Below are 18,492 nucleotides of genomic sequence, written 5' to 3'. Positions count from 1 at the left end.
TGAGGGGTTCATGGGTGTGCCAATTGGTTTGGAGTTCTCCATTCCAAATCTTTTGAGTAGTTCCTTGGTGTACTTGCTTTGGGTGATGGAGATTCCCTCTTTTGTTTGTTTAATTTGGAGTCTGAGGAAGAAGGTAAGTTCTCCCATCATGCTCATCTCGAACTCCCCCTGCATGAGCTTAGGAAAGTCTTGACAAAGAGATTCATTAGTAGACCCAAAAATTATGTCATCAACATAAATTTGTATAATTAACATATCATTTTGATTTCTTTTAATAAAGAGGGTTGTATCTACATTGCCTCTTGAAAAACCATTATTTAGTAAAAATTTGCTTAGCCTATCATACCAAGCTCTAGGTGCTTGTTTTAATCCATATAAAGCTTTATTTAATTTAAAAACATGATCAGGAAAAGCATGATTTTCAAATCTAGGGGGTTGTTCTACATATACTTCTTCAGCAATATATCCATTTAAAAATACACTTTTAACATCCATTTGAAATAATTTAAATTTCATAAAGCAAGCATATGCAAGTAGAAGTCTAATGGCTTCTAATCTAGCAACAGGTGCAAAGGTTTCATCAAAATCAATTTCTTCTTCTTGATTATATCCTTTAGCAACCAGTCTTGCTTTATTTCTAATTACATTACCATGCTCATCTAATTTGTTCCTAAAGACCCATTTTGTGCCAATTATTGAATAATTTTTAGGTCTTGATACTAAGGTCCAAACATTATTCCTTTCAAATTGATTAAGTTCCTCTTGCATTGCATTAATCCAATTATGATCATTTTCAGCTTCTTCAATAGTTTTTGGTTCAAGTTGAGATACAAAAGCACAATGATTAAATACATCTCTAAGTGAAGAATGAGTTTTTACCCCATGCATAGGATCACCAATAATTAACTCCTTAGGGTGGTTGTGAACATACCTCCATTCCTTGGGTAGGTCATTTGTACCTTGAGGTTGTTCTTGAATTTCTTCACCTCTCTCATCTTGTTTGTCTTCTTGTTCCTCGTTCTCTGGAGTTGCTGAATCTTTCAGAGTGATCTCCTTCATACCTTCTATTAGAGGATCTGCATCATCAACACCCTCATTCTTCCTTGAAGGAAGATCGTTAGATTCATCAAAAACAACATGTATGGACTCCTCAACTACTAAAGTTCTTTTGTTAAAAACTCTAAAAGCTTTACTAGTGGAGGAGTAACCTAGAAAGATTGCTTCATCTGATTTTACATCAAATTTACCAAGTCTTTCTTTACCATTATTTAATACAAAACATCGGCAACCAAAAATATGAAAATATGCAATATTTGGTTTTCTTCCTTTCCAAAGTTCATAGGGGATTTTCTTTAAAATTTGTCTAATCAAAGCACGATTTAAAATGTAACATGCTGTGTTAATTGCTTCCGCCCAAAAATATCTTGGAAGGTTGCTTTCACAAAGCATGGTACGGGCTATTTCTTCTAAGGTTCTATTTTTCCTTTCAACTACCCCATTTTGTTGGGGTGTCCTAGGAGCAGAGAAGTTATGGCCAATTCCATTTTCATCACAAAAATTTTCAAAGTCTTGATTTTCAAATTCAATTCCATGATCACTTCTAATATTTTGAATTGAAAATCCTTTTTCATTGGTGACTTTTCGGTAAAATTTAGTGAAAATATGAAAAGTTTCATCTTTGTGTGCCAAAAAGAAAATCCAAGTAAAACGAGAGTAATCATCTATAATTACAAAATCATATCGTTTTCCTCCTAGACTAGTTGTTCTAGTTGGTCCAAATAAGTCCATATGCAAAAGCTCTAAAGGTCTAGAAGTTGAAACAATATTTTTGGATTTAAATGAAACTCTAGTTTGTTTACCTAGTTGGCATGCATCACAAATTCTATCTTTTTCAAAATTCAATTTAGGCAAGCCAAGAACTAATTCTTTCTTAATTAATTTTGAAAGAGAATGCATGCTAATGTGTGCAAGTCTACGATGCCAAAGCCAACTAGTCTCATTAACTTTAGCATTCAAGGATACTAGGCATTGCATGTCTATTTTGGCTAAATCATTTAAATCTACCATATAAACATTGCCATGTCTATGTCCAATAAATTTAATGCCATCGTTAATAGGACTAGTCACAATGCAAACAGATGATTCAAAAACAACTTTATACCCTTTATCACAAAATTGACTAATGCTAAGTTATGCTTTAAACCTTTAACTAACAAAATATTTTCAATGTATTTGGAGGGAGTGATACCAATGTTACCTATCCCGATGATCTTTCCTTTGCCATTATCTCCAAAGGTGACCATCCCTCCATCCTTAGCATCAAGCGTGATGAATTATGATTCATCACCAGTCATGTGTCTCGAGCATCCACTGTCAAGATATCATTTCCTGTTTTCTCCTTGGGATGCTAGACACACCTGCAAACAAAAGTCAAGTTTTTGTTTTAGGTACCCAAGCTTTCTTGGGTCCTTTTTGGTTAGTCAAAATGGTTCCTTTTGGAACCCATATTTTCTTTATAGTTGAGTTTGCAGATTTGTTAGAGAAGCAAGTGTATGATTTATGTTCTACTCTACCACATTTGAAACAAGTAATATTGGTAGACTTGTTACTTAAAGAGTTTACATAAATATTTTTCAGATATTTTTGTTTCTTCAAGGGGTTATAGCCAAGTCCAGCCTTATCATATACGGCTTTTTGATTATCAAGAATCATATTGAGTTTGTTTGAACTTAAGGTGAACTTTTCTACTATTGGTTTTAGCTTGGCAATTTCATTCTTTAAGCTTTGATTTTCTTGAAGCAAAGTGGATTTTTCAATTGAAAAGTTTTCAGCTTGTTTCAATAAGGATTGATTTTTCAATTTCAGCTCTTTGTTTTTCATCCCTAGTTTTTTTAATTCATCAATTAAATCATAGAATGCTTCTTGCAATTCTTCAAATGTAAATTCACTAGGGGTTTCAGAAATTACCTCATTTTCGTGTGCCATAAGGCACAGGTTGGCTTGTTCGGTTGAGGTTTCCTCATCGGAGCTTGAGTCATCACTCGCACTTCATGTGGCCATCATTGCCTTCTTCTTGAACTTCTTGAGACCTTTCTTCAGTTGTAGACATTCGAATTTGAAGTGTCCCGGCTTCTTGCACTTGTAGCAGATAAGGGGTTGATCTTTCTCTTTCTCTTTGCTTTGTTCTCCTTTTGTGAATGGCCTCTTTCTCATCCCCTGTTTCCTTTTTCTTAGAAATTTCTTGAATCTCCGGGTGATGAGTGCCATCTCTTCATCATGTTCTTCATCTTCAGTGTCATCAGTTTCCTCATCAAGATGAGCTGTGGATTTGAGGGCAATGGTTCTTTTCTTTTTGATTTCTTCCTCTTGATGTTGCTTCATGCTTAGCTCATGAGTCATCAAGGATCCAAGAAGCTCTTCTAGAGGTAGAGTGTTCAAGTCCTTCGCTTCTTGGATGGCAGTCACCTTGGCTTCCCAAGTTCTTGGCAATGACCTGAGAATCTTTCTTACAAGCTCACTGTTAGTATAGGACTTGCCAATACTCTTCAAACCATTAATTATATCAGTAAAGCGAGTAAACATTGCAGTTATGGACTCATCATGCTCCATTTTAAACAATTCATATTTATACACAAGCATGTTTATTTTAGACTCTTTTACTTGATTTGTTCCCTCATGGGTTACTTCTAACCTATCCCATATTTCTTTAGCAGATGAACAGTAGAAATGCGATTAAATTCGTTAGTATCAAGAGCATAATAAAGTACATTCATTGCTTTAGCATTTAATTGTGCCAATTTCTTATCAACCTCATCCCATTCTTTCTCGGGTTTGGTTGACTCCTCACCATCTATAATTTTAGTGGGTGTGTGAGGATCGTTCACTATGATACTCCACATATCATAGTCGAGTGCTTGAATGAATATTTTCATCCGAGCTTTCCAATAGGTGTAATTAGACCCATTGAAAAGTGAAGGTCGGTTGGTGGATTGCCTCTCGGCTAGAGAAGTACCAACATGGGTTGCCATATATCTTTGGCTCTTTGATTGTTTAGATCAAAGAAGGGCTAGAGCACCGGGCTCTGATACCACTTGTTGCCCAGCTATGCAACCCAAGAGGGGGGGTGAATTGGGTTTATAAAAATTTTAAACTTAACTAATGACTTATGAAAGATGTTTGTCGATAGCTAAATGAATGAGGAGAATAACCTTAGTTCAAGATTAATTGCCTAAAGCAAGAATGCAAGGAAATAATGAAGAGTTAAAGAGAAACAATTATGCACACCACAAACACAAGGATTTATAGTGGTTCGGTGCCAACCTTGCACCTACATCCACTCTCCAAGCTCCTACTTGGGAATTCCAATCCACTAAACTTGTATTCAACCCGAATACAAACATCGGAAACTCCGACACTAGCTGTCCCAAGCTAGTCCACTTGTTTCTCGGGTACAAGCCAACCCAATACACTCCGATTCTAGGTTCGGATCAACCTTCCCTTGTTTTGGAACCCCTCCAAAACAAAAACAATCACTCACAAAGAGTAAAACAGTTTATAGCACAAATAAGTACAAGAAAAGCTCCTTTAATGAGCGAATATAACTTTAAATACACTTTACTCAAGTGAAGAAGCCCCTTTTTGAATTTCTTCAAAGTTGGATGGGAATTGATTGAGAGCTTGAGGAGTTGGTGAGCTTTGGTTGTTGGCTTCTTGAAGGCTTTAAATGAGCTCTTGATTAGGGCTGAAAAGTAGGCTTGAGAAACCCTCTCTTTTGAATGCTCTTGAATGCTCTCTTGAATGCTCTTCGAATCTCTTTCTTTCTCTTCTTAATGTCTTGCTTATCCCTTTCAATCTCTTGCTTGTTTTTCACCTTTTGAAACCTTTTATAGCTTTAAGAAATAGAGAAAAATATTCTAGGCAGAAAAAGAGCCGTTAGAGCACATTAAATGAGCATTAAAAGCACCTAAAATGGGTTAAAAACTAGCCGTTGCGGACAAATCCCGTCGCAGGGGTCGACTCATGAGTCGACTCATGCCTCAGGGGTCAACTCATGAGTCGACCTCTGTTGCAACAACCAGAAAATGGGTTTCTGGAAATTTTGGCCTAAAACTGCAGAAGTCGACTCATGAGTCGACTCATGCCTTGTGGGTCGACTCATGAGTCGACTCACAAGCCATGCCAAGCCAAAAATCCAACGTGTCAAGCTAAAATTCAACGTGCCAAGCTGCTCATTGTGCCATGAGCTGACTCATGAGTCGACTCATGGATTTCAAACATGCATAACTTCAAAAATACAAATCCAAAAATAATGAAATTTTCATCAATAGATCACAAATCTTTTGCTCTACCAAATGATACTATTAAATCAGAGTTTTGATAAAATTATGATTTTGCCCCTGAAGAGCACAAAGACTTTTTCAAATAAAAGTATTGGTATCCCTTCAATCTGCTTTGTAATCATCAAAATCAATCTAGGAGCAACACTATCAATCCTATCTCCTTAGTAAGATGACCAAGTCGCCTTTTGCTGGAAAAGGTGAACGAGCCAATAATATTCTGAATCTGATACATATTGATGTATTGGATCTACAAATATGTTTGCCATAAATTTGGATTATTTGAAATATTCAAACAATTGCATAATAAGGTAGAAAAATGAATTGGGAAGAGCATTAAAACTTTTTGGTCAGACCAAGAGGAGAATACCTTTCTAGTGAGTTTTTGACATGCTAGTAGAGAATAGGATTCTCTCTTATTGGAATCAACTTTGTTAGACATAGTTCGATCCATGATGGGATTTAAAAGTCTGTCAGTCTCTTTTTAAGGTTATGCTTTTGAGACTACTTGTCATGTTCTGAACTGAATTCCAAATTAATCAGTCCAAACACTCCATATGAGATATGGGTTAGGCTAAGCCGATACTCTCTTACCTTAGGATTTGGGAATGTTTGTTTTATGTCAAGCATTTGTTGACTGATTAGCTTGGATTTTGATCCTATATGTAGGGTAACCCTAAAGAATCTAGGGGATATAACTTCTACCTTACTAAATGAATAAAAGTTGTTCGACATTCTTTTTAGAAAAGGAGTACCTTAGTGAAGAAACTGATGCATTTAATGTGAAACTTGTGAAGTTTGATAGGTAGAAGAACCGATACAATCTAGTAGACCCATAGAATCAGATTTCATTAGATCGAACCCAAAATCCATTGTAGAGGTACCATTAAGGAGATCTGGTAGAGTACCGCATCCGTTGGATAGATACTTCGGTATCTAGGTCTGGGATGTGATCCTGTTGAACTCAATGAGAACAACAAGGATCTGATCACCTACATGGATACCATGCAGAGATCTGACTCCGATTAGTAGCTTGGAGCCATAAAGTCTAGAATGAAGTCCATGAAGGCCAATGGCATATGGACACTCATTGATCCACTCGAAAGGGTAAAGCTCATAGAGTGTAAGTGAATCTTCCATAGGATCAGAGAGCGTAGACAAGAAGGTGAGGACCTACAAAGTCCATCTGGTTGCCTAAGGATATTATCAACATTATGGTATTGACCATAATGAGATATTTTTTTTGAGGCAATGCTAAATATTTTGGAATTAAAATGTGCAGTTTGATAAGTGATCAAAATACATGGCTTCATTGGGAACGAAGAAGAATCCTGCAAATACAAATGAGTTAATAGTTCTGTGAGTGTATTTCTTATTTTGTATGTGAACAAAATTTTTTTAATCAAAAATGACATTCCATACATTATAGGGAATAAAGATTTCACTGTTATTATTATTCCCCATAAAGGACTTTGGGAAAGTATTCGTCATCCTAGGGATGAAGATCTATAGAGATAGATCTAAAAAAATGCTTGGGTTTTTTCAGTCCAATGTATATAGAGTGTTTATTAGTAGAATTTATTCTATTATGAACACCATATACGAGACTGGATATGGTATACTCACTAAGATAGTAAGTGGATACCTGTAAGATCCGGATGAAAATCATTGGAAGGTCATCCTTAAGTATTGAAGAAATATTAAGAATCAGTGACTCGGTTATGGAGAATCTGACTTCAAACTTATAGAGTTTGACTCCAATTTTTAGTTGGATATAATAATAGCAAGAACATGTTGGAATACATCCTTACCCTATATAATGGAGCAATCTGTTAGAAAAGTTTCAAGTAGAAAAATTATAGCCAAAATTCAAATTATGAGGCAGAATGTATTACAGTATTCGATGCTTGTAAGGAAGCTATGTGATTACAGAGATTCACTGGCAAGTTAGGAATAGCACCCTCCAATAATGGTTCTATTGTATTATACAGTACCGAGCCATAGCTCATATCTTGGAGCCGAAGTCCCATTAGCTTATCAAGTATTTTACATCGCTACCATCTTATTCAAAAAATCTGTTAAGGTGATGTTAAACTTTAGAACATCGATGGAAAGAAAAATCTAACCAACCCATTTACTAAGGCCTCAATATCTAGGAGTTCTACGATGATAAATTGAAGATGGGTATATGATACTATACTAATTGACTTTAGTCCAAGTGGGAGTTATTAGAAAATATATCCTAAAGCCAATCATTTGACGATTGTGCTCATTATAAATGTATATGAATTAATCAATAATAAAAATTATTTGACCTTTTTCATCACAAAATTATATCTTCGAATGAACTTCTATGTTGTGATGAAGTCCTTAGGACTACTTTGATCGATAAAGAAAGATTTATTGCATAGTCCTTAAACTGGTTTGCGATCGAATGATACGCTATTACTAGGATAATAGCAATATCAAGTGTAAGTCGTTATGTACCATATGCATTGATTGTCCTCATAACCAAATGGTGTGAAGACACTGGTATGACATGCAAATAAGATGTAGAAGTACATCTCATTGAACATGATCAATTGTGGAGCACTCTGTTGTCAAGGGTAGCTCACGAAGGGTATGGATATTAGTATCCCTCTGACCTGAGATCATCACGGTGACTCGCAAGCAACTCACTGTACTTTGATACTAGACAAATTAAGTTTTTAATTTAGTGATGGAAGGTTTCTGGATGCAGTCAAGTCGGTGCGTGAGTCAAGATGAAATTGACCCCTCTGAATTAGTAGGAGTTAATTTATCAATATATTTTAATTTAGCAAAATCTGAATCTGAATAATTCATGTGATGGATTTGAAAGATTGAAATATAATGTGGATGACTTATCTAAGATTGATAGTTAAATCTTAGGTCATCTTCAGCATTAGGATCAAAGGGATGAATTATACGATAACCATACGTCAATAGGTTCTTGAATGTTGCTTCGCCATCATTCAACTTATCCGGACATCGAATCACCATTGCTAGATGGTTATATCAAATAGTTCAAAAATTTATTCCTATGCTATTGACTTAGGTTTGAACCTATGGGATCACACTCAAAAGAAGTTTCTAACTGATATGTGGTTGATCAACGACTGAAAATCGTTCAAGGGCTTAATCATCAATTCGATTGATGATTAACCTTGTGCAAAAGTTATAATAAATTTATTCATCAAGTCTTAGTGAATTAATAAAAAATTAATTAATAATTAAATTATTAATTAACTCAATTTGATTGAGTAAAGAGAATTAAATAAAATCTAATTGAATTATATTCAATTAGGTTTGACCCGATTAGGTTATGAGATGACCTAATCACTAAGGGAGAATTATCCCTGATTTGATCAGGACTTTGATTCAATCAATTTCTAATTTGATTGAGATTTGATTAAAAATTTATGAACCTAATTAGATTAAGTTTCATCTATTTTATTTGGACTAAATCAGATGTGATTTATTTTGGATCCAAATAAGGAAACAAAGAGTCCATAAGAGAATAGACTCTTCCTCTCTTGCGCACCAAACTTTGCATGCCATTCTTTCTCATGCACAAAATTGTTTTGCATAAGATTTTTTCACACCAAAGAGTCTTTTCCCTTCTCTATCTCACATCCAAATTAGGTTAAAATCTAATTTTATTTGGTATGTTCAAATCTGATTTAAATTAGATACTATATAGATAATGTTTGACATTATCTACAAAACCTTGCCGCCAACTTATTTTTTTTCTCCTTATGTGTACAATATTTTGAAAAGATTTTTTATGAAAAATTAGTTGGAGAACTGATTTACTGTAGTAAAATATGAGAAGGGGTGTCCCATATTTTTTTGGACATATTTTGGCATGGAATTGGGGGAGGATGCGACATCTCTTAGAAGAGTCCAAGATCTCTTGGACTCTTCACCCAACTTATTACATGCCAATAAAAAGTAGTTTGTTTTTCTCTCTTGTGTGTGTAAGAGGCTAGAGAAAAGGGCTTTCATGGTGAGAAGTCCTTGGGTATGAGTTCATGGTGTGAAAAGAGAAGGAGAGTCCTTTCTCTTTGGGTATGCATAAAAATTTGAATTCTAGATTTTTGATCCTAAAGATTTGGGAAGAGAGAATAATTAGAAAAAAATTATTTTTTCTCTATCTTTCTTCCACCTCTTCATCTCCTCTAGAAGTCCATCTTCAATTTTTGAAAAGATTTTAGAGATTTGAAGAAAGAATCCAGATCAGTCAAGAAGAAGGTCTTTATACAAGCTAGCACTCCCAAGAAGACCGATCAGATCGAAGCTTCGAGTGGACTTTTCATAGAGGTTGGATGTATGTGTGGCTATAAGTAACCAGCAAGGATCTTCTTCATCATATCTCTCAACAGCGACGATCATCGACCCATGCTCAGATATCGAGTTCTGAACTCAGATAGGTGTAGATATGATCTACTGGTTACATCTATGCATGCAGATTTTATCATGTGATTATTTTAAATTTTATATGCAATATATCATATCATAGATCCTAGAGTAGATTGATTTAATGATTAGGTCATATGCATGTAAGATTAATTTGATTAATCTATTTACTTTCTACTATAATTTATTCAAAAAAATTTTAAAATATATGCATGAAATCGCCTACGTTTTCTAACAGTGGGTCTAACTTAACTAAGGAGTGAGCCAATATTCTAGGCACAGTGAGGCTTCATGAATTAGAGACTGAAGTTGACTGCAACATGTTTGGAGAAATATTGGATAAGAGTTGTCCACTCATTGGCTGACCCATCACCAGTAACTATTAGGTAAGGTGGTGAGTTAATCGGTGAGATTGCAGCACCCACTAAAATTCTTAATCATGAAAGTTTCATTTCTCTACCTAAGAAGTGTAGGGATTTGAGAAAATAGTGAGAGTCCAAATTTATTTTAAAAATAAAATCTTTAAAATAAATTGGTTAAATCAATTATAAAATTTAACTAGAAACTTTGACTCTCTGCAGGAAATCATATCTGCTTCCAATACTCTAGTCTGAATCCTAGAGACCAATAGGTTGACTAGATCTAACTTTAAGAATTGGCTCCAAAACTTAAAGATTATCTTGAGTTTTGAGAAAATTGGCTATGTACTTGAATAGGACCTTTTTCCTCTTTTAGCCCATCCAACTGCTGATCAGAGAGCGTCTCATGATAAGTGGTTGGACGATGATAACAAAGTAAGGTGCTAGGTGTTGGCCTCAATGTCTAATGAATTACAGTGCCAACATGAAGACATGAAGACTGTTAGAAAAATTCTGACTCACCTACAAGAGTTGTATGATGAGCAGAGCCGCATAGCTCGCTACGAAGTATCCAAACGACTTTAAGATGAAGATGTGTGATGGGCAGTCGGTCCATAAGCATTGTCTGACAATGATCAAAGATCTTGAGGAGCTTGAGAAGCTCGAAATGTCGATGGATAAAGAGTTGCAGATTGATCTTATTCTGTAGTCTCTTATGGATTCATATGGACAGTTTATAGTAAACTTTGATATGAATAAGATTCAGTGCATCATTTATGAGTTGGTCAACATACTGGTTACAACTGAGGGAATCTTAAAAAGTTCAAGGGGCTCTTTGTTTGTTGTGGAGCAAGCTTCTTCCAAACGAAAGTCGATTGGAAAGAAGAAAAAGTTTGCAAAGAAGCAAAAAGTGGAGAGCAAGAAGAAGAAGAAGGTGGTTCCAAAGAAGAAGGCCACGGAGAAAGAAAAATATTTTTATTGCAACACTGATGGCTATTGAAAATAAAACTGCCCAGCTTACTTGGCGAGTCTGAAGAATAAGTGAGAAGGTGGACCTTCTGAAGATATGCTTGTTATAGAAACTAACCTAATGATATCTTTTGTATCTAGTTGGGTGATTGACTCTGGATCTAGTGCTCATCTATGCACTTCATTACAGGGTCTTGAGGATAGCAGAAGGTTGAGGGAAGGTGAAATGATTCTATGTGTCAGAAATAGAGCAAAGATTGCTGCTGTTGCCGTGGAGACATACCCACTTCGACTACTGTTAGGAAATATTTTATTTTTAAGCGACTGTTACTTTGTACCTACTGTGAGCAAAAATCTTATTTCTATCTCTTGCTTAATGCAAGAAGATTATATATAAGTTTTTATAAGGACCACTATAATATATTTTTTAAAAATAATAAAATTGGAAGTCATTTTGTTATTAATGATCTCTTTTAGTTACATATTGATGTATCCATAAACTGTATCGAGCAAAATATGAATATCGTAGGATCTAAATGATCTAGAGATAACATTAACCAAAAGTACTTTGGCACCTAAGGCTAAGTCACATCGGAGAAAATAGGATTAATAGATTAGAGAAAATTAGACTATTGGATCCGTTGGCTTTCGAGTCATATTCGGTCTGTGAATCATGCCTTCAAGAAAAAATGATCAAGCTATCTTTTGAAGGATATGAAAAAAAGACCACAGAGATACTTGCTCTGGTACATTCAGATGTGTGTGGCCCATCTAATGTGCCGATCAGTAGAGATTATTTCTACTTCATAACCTTTATCGATGACTTTTTACGATATGGGTATGTATACCTTATGTGATATAAGTCTGAGGACTCTGAAAAGTTTAAAGAATTCAAAAATGAAGTAGAGAAATAAACAGAAAAGTCTCTTAAGATTCTTTGATCAGATCGAAGAGGTGAATATCTTAGTGGAGAATTTTTAGATTATCTCAAGAAACATGGCATTGTCTTACAGTGGACTCCATTTAGAATGCCTTAACTCAATGAGGTTTCAGAATGAAGAAATTGGATCTTATTAGATATGATTCGATCCATGATGAGCTTCACCGACCTTCTTAATTTTTTTTGGAGACATAACCTGCTAATTGCTATTTATGTATTGAATAGGGTTCCTTCTAAAATTATTTCTACCATACTATATGAGATATGGCATGGTAAGAAACTGAGTCTGAGTCATCTCAAGATTTGAGATTGTCCTGTCCTTGTCAAATGACAACAGGTGGATAAGTTAGAAACTAGGTCCCTTAAAACTCGTTTTATTAGATATCTTAAGGAGTCTTTAGGTTATTATTTCTATCTTCTGGAAGTCTACAATATGATTGTGAGTCAACATGTAATCTTTTTTAAAAAATAGCTTATTCAAGATGGAGGCATGGGAAGACAGTTAGGCTCAAGGAGGAAGTCTCTGAAGAGCAATGAGTCTCGAAACCTATGGAATCAATTCAGTAAGAGCCAATCTACAGACCTCCTTCTCCTCACCTCGTAAGTCTAGTAGGGTTTCCCATCCTCTTGAGAGGTGCTTAGGTATTATCTCAAAGGATATAGAGACAATATTTCTCATAGAAAATGGGTTACATAGAGATGACGCCAAAACCTATAGTGAGGCAATATTAGATATCAATTTTGAAAAATGGTTAGAGGCAATGAAGTCAAAAATTAACTCAATACACTCAAACCAAGTCTGAACTTTAATAGATCTACCTGAAGGAATTGTACGTATTAGGTGTAAATAGATTTACGAGAGAAAGATTGGTACAGATAAAAATATAGAGACCTTTAAAGCTAGACCTATGGTGAAATGTTATAGTCAGTGTAAAGGTATTGACTATCAGGACACCTTTTCGCTTGTGGCCATATTTAAGTCCATCCGCACATTGCTTGCCATTGCAGCATATTTTGATTAAGAAATATGGCAAATGGATGTAAAAATGGCATTCCTAAATGGATATTTTGAGGAAGATATTTATATGGAATAGCCGCTTGGTTTCACTTCCAGTAATGGTGATCACAAGATTTACAAACTGCAAAGGTCCATTTATGGACTCAAGCAAGCATCTTGAAGTTGGAATGTATATTTCAATGATACAATCAAATTATTTGGTTTCATCAAAAATGATGAAGAATCATGTATATTTAAAAAGGTCAGTGGAAGTGCTGTCACTTTTCTCGTATTGTATGTAGATGACATCCTCCTGATTGAAAATGATATTTTTATATTAACCTCGATCAAAGTTTGGTTATCCAAAATTTTTTTCATGAAAGACCTTGGAGAGGTATCCTTTATTTTGGGGACTAAGGTCTATAGAGATAGATCTAGGAGGATGCTGGATTTGTCATAGAAGATGTACATTGAGGAGGTGCTAAAAAGGTTCAGCATGGAGAACTTCAAGAGGACACTTGTATCCTTCGGACATGGTATCTATCTCTTCAAGAAAATATGCCCCAACACATCGAAAAATAGAATACATGAGCCAAATCCCTTATGCTTCGGCTGTAGGGAGCCTCATGTATGCCATGCTTTGTACATGACCTGATATCACTCATGCTGTTAGTTGAAAGAAGAGTGTCTTAAAAGCCAATCGCAAGTATGTTGCGATGAAATTTTTTTTTATAATTTTTTAACTCATATAATAATATTTATTATTTAATAATAAAATGAGATATTGATTCATCATTTTAGCTGTATCTTATTATGTCTGATATTAGGATGAACCTCAAAGATTAGAAAAATAGTTTTAGGAGACATGATGGATCATGCCAGTGAGACCTAAAATCTTAAAATCCTAATCCTAAATATTTTTGATCGTAAGAGCATTGAGTTGGAGATCAATATTTCAAAAAGACTGGTACATCCCATGTATGCTTGATAGAGAGGGTGGCTGATCCACTAGCCACTTGTGTGGGATACTAATACAAAGATGTGGGTGCTCATTTGAAAATGAGTCCACTGAATTGACTCGATGATTGAGAATATCTTATGGAAGTTTTGCTTGCATGTCAAAGATGGTTCTCTAAGTGGGAGTTGTGCATGTGATCCTTAGACTTGAGATCTTCATGAAATCTTGTGCACATGAATCCATATTTTAGTTTATACCCAGACATGGCATTAAGATATGAACAGGATGTTCTGGATATGGTAGAGTGTGTATAAAGATTATGAGTAGGTCAACATAGAGTCGATGACTCCTAGTAAGAGGAGATCGCATTTTGTATATTCTCATCCCTAGATGACTTAGAAAAAATCTTTTGATCAAAAATAGGAAGGAGATTAGAAAGAGTTTCTAATGCTTCATCTTTGGAGTCATCATTGGTTAATGAAAAATTGATATGAATATATGTTTGAGTTTGACATAATTTCATACTCATAAATATGTTTAGGATGCAGGGATGATCGAAGGATTAAATTGCATGGTAACGTACCACTGAAGGATATGTTTGATATTTTTATTAAATTTTATATCTTTCAGATAGTCATGATACATTGCTAGATGTCAATCTTGACTTGTAGGTTTGATCGAATTAAAGAGTTTAATTCGATCATCAATTAGAAAAGATTTTGATTGTTTAACTCGGGTTAGCTCAATTGAACCTAAATCGATTAGATTGGAGTCTAATCAAATTAGGTCAACTTGTATCTGGACCTACTGCTAGCTAGATAAAGAATCCAATGGGTCATAGGCATAAAAAAATTGATCAAGAACCCTTTTCATAAGGTTGATTGGAGTTTTGGATCCAATCAGGGTCTCCGATAAGCATGCTAGCACGTGTGGAAATCCTAGCTCTTTGGGAGATTAATTTGATCTCAAATCTTGCAAATTAGCTAACCCAATTTGGTGTGTATTTGGATTAGGTTATGTCACCTGGAGGCAGTCCAAAGTGGGGCATCTAAAGTCCTCTTAACATCAAAAACCAAGAGTCCAAGTTGTGAAGGACTTTTGGCGCAAAATTGAAGAGTGCTCATGCTCATTTATTTTTGCATGCAGAAGGACCAAGAGTCCTCTGCTTTGGGTCTTTGATTCATATGGCAATGAGATCAGATCTCAAACTCTCTTGCATACCATTTAAAGTATGAAAAAACCTTTTAAATGGGTGTGAAAACTCTTCTGGAACCAAGCTGCATGCGCGAGAAGTTTTTGGACATGCGAAGAGATGCGAAGAATCCTTCTGCTTTAAGGAATCTTAGGCACCATGTTTATTTGATATTTTTCTTAATAATGATCAGATTTAAATGTTGATTCAATAAGATAATTTTGAGAATTTATCAGATGAATTAACCAATGCTTTGACACCCTTTTACTGGGCATGAGTGCGCGAGATAGAGGAAGGATTCACGCATCTCCTTGTGTTAGAGAGTCCTTCTGCTGATCAAATTAGATTTAAATGGAAAGCTCCTTTTCAGATTTTGTTCCTTATTTATTCCACTTTTATAAGGATAATTATCTAAAATTTTTCCAGATATATTTCATGGTCAAATGGATGCCAAAGACGACCCCTTGCGTGTGTGCATGCGGTGATAAGAAAAGAGGGTGGACAGATGTGAATTTAAATCCTTCTGAAGGAGGCATCTCTCCTTTCCTTATCTGATGTTTTGAAATTTTAATTTAATCTTCTTGCCATGTGGTAAGTTTTGGAATTTTTTGATTTTTGATGGGATGCAAAAGCATCCCTCCTCGGACGCACGCGTGGGTGAGAATTCAGATCGACGTATCAAGGCTGAAGAGTCCTTCTGTCTGAAGACTCTTAAATCCTTGATATGTAGATCAGATAAGGCTTTTGAAATGGAGTGCATCTTCTCTTTTGACATCCCCTTGACACTTATAAATAGGTGGCGTGTCAAATGTTCCAGACATTCAATATGCTTTCCATTTTTCTCTCGATTGCTCTCCTTTCTTTCTTACATCTGCTCTTAGTCTTGGGACAAGGCTTTGGCACTTAAGACAAAGCATAATGAGATCTAGACAAGGGTAGGGAAGGTCTTAAAGAAGAGAATTCAAAAATTCAAAGGAGGTTCTAAGAGGATCAAGTCAGGTTCTTGAAGAAATCTGATCGACTGATGGCTAGTCGGATTCTAGGGGCTAAAACTCTTGAAGCAAGGTGAAGGAAGAGCACTGTCTTTGGTCTAATTTTTGTGTGGATTACCATTAGAGGGTAGATATTTGGATGCCTCATAGAAATTTGGATTAGTACCATAAGTATTCTTCTTATCCAAGTTTAATTTAATTATGCTTTGATTGTTATAGTTAAGGATTCCTGGGCATTAGGGTTTCGGTGCGTCAGGTATTTTGAATGAAAATTTTAAACACCTGATCCTTCTATTTCACCGTCGAAAATCAATAGTGATATTAGTGTTGGAGCTTTATGATTTCATGCATGCATGATTTTATAAATCGAGTATATAGTGAAATTTTAAAAATTTTTGGATTAAATTTAATTTAATCTAAGCATGCATAAAATCAAATCTTCAAACCATAACAGGATCATCATATATGAGATAAGATTTATATATAAAAATCAAACAAAAAAAAATAAATTTAAAACATACCTAGACATGGATCAATCTTCAACGTGAACAGATGATCATAGATATCTTTCGAAGGTCCCTTACAGCCGTACAAACGTCCGACCTCTACGGATATCCACATGAGACTCTGATCTGATCAGAAGCTTTTTGATCTCACCGGAGTGTTAGCTCCCTTACATAGATCGCATCTTGATGGTTGAAATTTTTTTTCTCCTAAAACACTTTTAGAGAACAAGAAGATGTAGGAGGATCTTGATCTCTATGCTAGAGATCATGAGAAGAATTCTTTCTTCTCTTTTCTTTCTAAATTCATGCACCAAATCTCTACAATAGAGATGTAATAATTTTGTTTAACTTTTGGATAAAGAGAGGAGGAGACATCCATATCTAAACATAGACAAGATGGATAGAGGAGGATGTCCAAAACAACCAGCAATTGGTTGTGTAAGAAAGAAGAGATATGGGAACTCATACCTTACCTCACGCCAAGACCTCTTCACCGCCCCCTTTTTTTTTTGTTTTTCTCCACACACAAGACCTCTCTTTTGGGTGTCATAATCTGATAGAAATCTGTTCTTAGCCATCCCAAGGTTGTGGAATTTTATAGCTATAAAAGAGTTTCAATTTGAATAGGAGATAGAGTCCAAAGAGCCTTGGACTCTATCCTCTTTGTGCTGCCCATATACAATCAGATCTCAACCCAATTTTTACATGGTAAATCTAGAAAAAAATTCTTCTTTCTTACATGCTAAATAGGGGAGGAGAAGTGCTGTTAATTCCTAGTAGGCGTGGGTTTATTTAGGCACACAAATCATGTTCAAGTTTGGACTCCTCTTGGCATATGGATTGGAAGTTATATGGGACTCAATTAAATGACTGTTTTAAACCAAATAAAATCTCAATGAATCCTAATCACATTAGGACCAGATTAGACTTGAATAAATAGAAATCTAAATCTGATTTAAAGCCTAATTAATTTAGATTTGATATCTCCTAATTAGAGGAGTCCTAGTCTAATTAGACTCTTTCTTGGTGCTTGAGTTAAACTCAATTTTAATTCTAATCCCATTAAGATTTGGTGCAGCATGAAAATGAAGATTCTTAGTCTAATTAGAAATACATACATCCTAGTCTAATTAAGAATTGGATCAAATCTAAATCCTAATTCAACTGAGACTAATCATCCAATCTTTTTGGGGTTATCCTATAACCCTATAGGGTTGATCAAATCAAATCCAAAATTAGTCAAATTAAATCCAATCAAATTGGACTTGATACAAGCCCCATTGCTCAATCCAATTGAGCCAATTAGCAATCCTATTACTAATTAATCCTTCTATAATTCACTAACTCTTTAGTAAGTTACATAATGCAATATTTGCATTAGATCAATTATCAATCAAATTGATAATCAAATCCTGTTACGATTCATAATCGTAATTCAACCATTTGATCAGCCAAAAACCTCTTTTGTGTGTGACCCCATAGGTTTTATTCTATCTAGTAGTGAGATATATTAAGATCCCTATCATAATATCATTGAAACTCTTTTCAATAGATTGGAATAATTCCAACTTAGTCCATTAAAGATCATTGATCATCAAGATGATCCTCATGAGTCTCACAATCCACCAGTGACACCTAGCAGTATGTAGTGACAATCCAGCAGAATAAAAGATGAATCTCTAGATGCAGTTAATGCATGATACAGTCCCTCTATCGTGAGTTCCAACCAGATGGCATGTCATGGATGAATCGTCAAACCTCAACGTCGATCATATGATAGATTCAATCAGCTCGAGTTTATATGTA

Source organism: Elaeis guineensis, chromosome 5, assembly GCF_000442705.2.
Source record: "Elaeis guineensis isolate ETL-2024a chromosome 5, EG11, whole genome shotgun sequence".
Classification (NCBI taxonomy): domain Eukaryota; kingdom Viridiplantae; phylum Streptophyta; class Magnoliopsida; order Arecales; family Arecaceae; genus Elaeis; species Elaeis guineensis.
Note: the sequence above shows the minus strand (reverse complement) of the source record.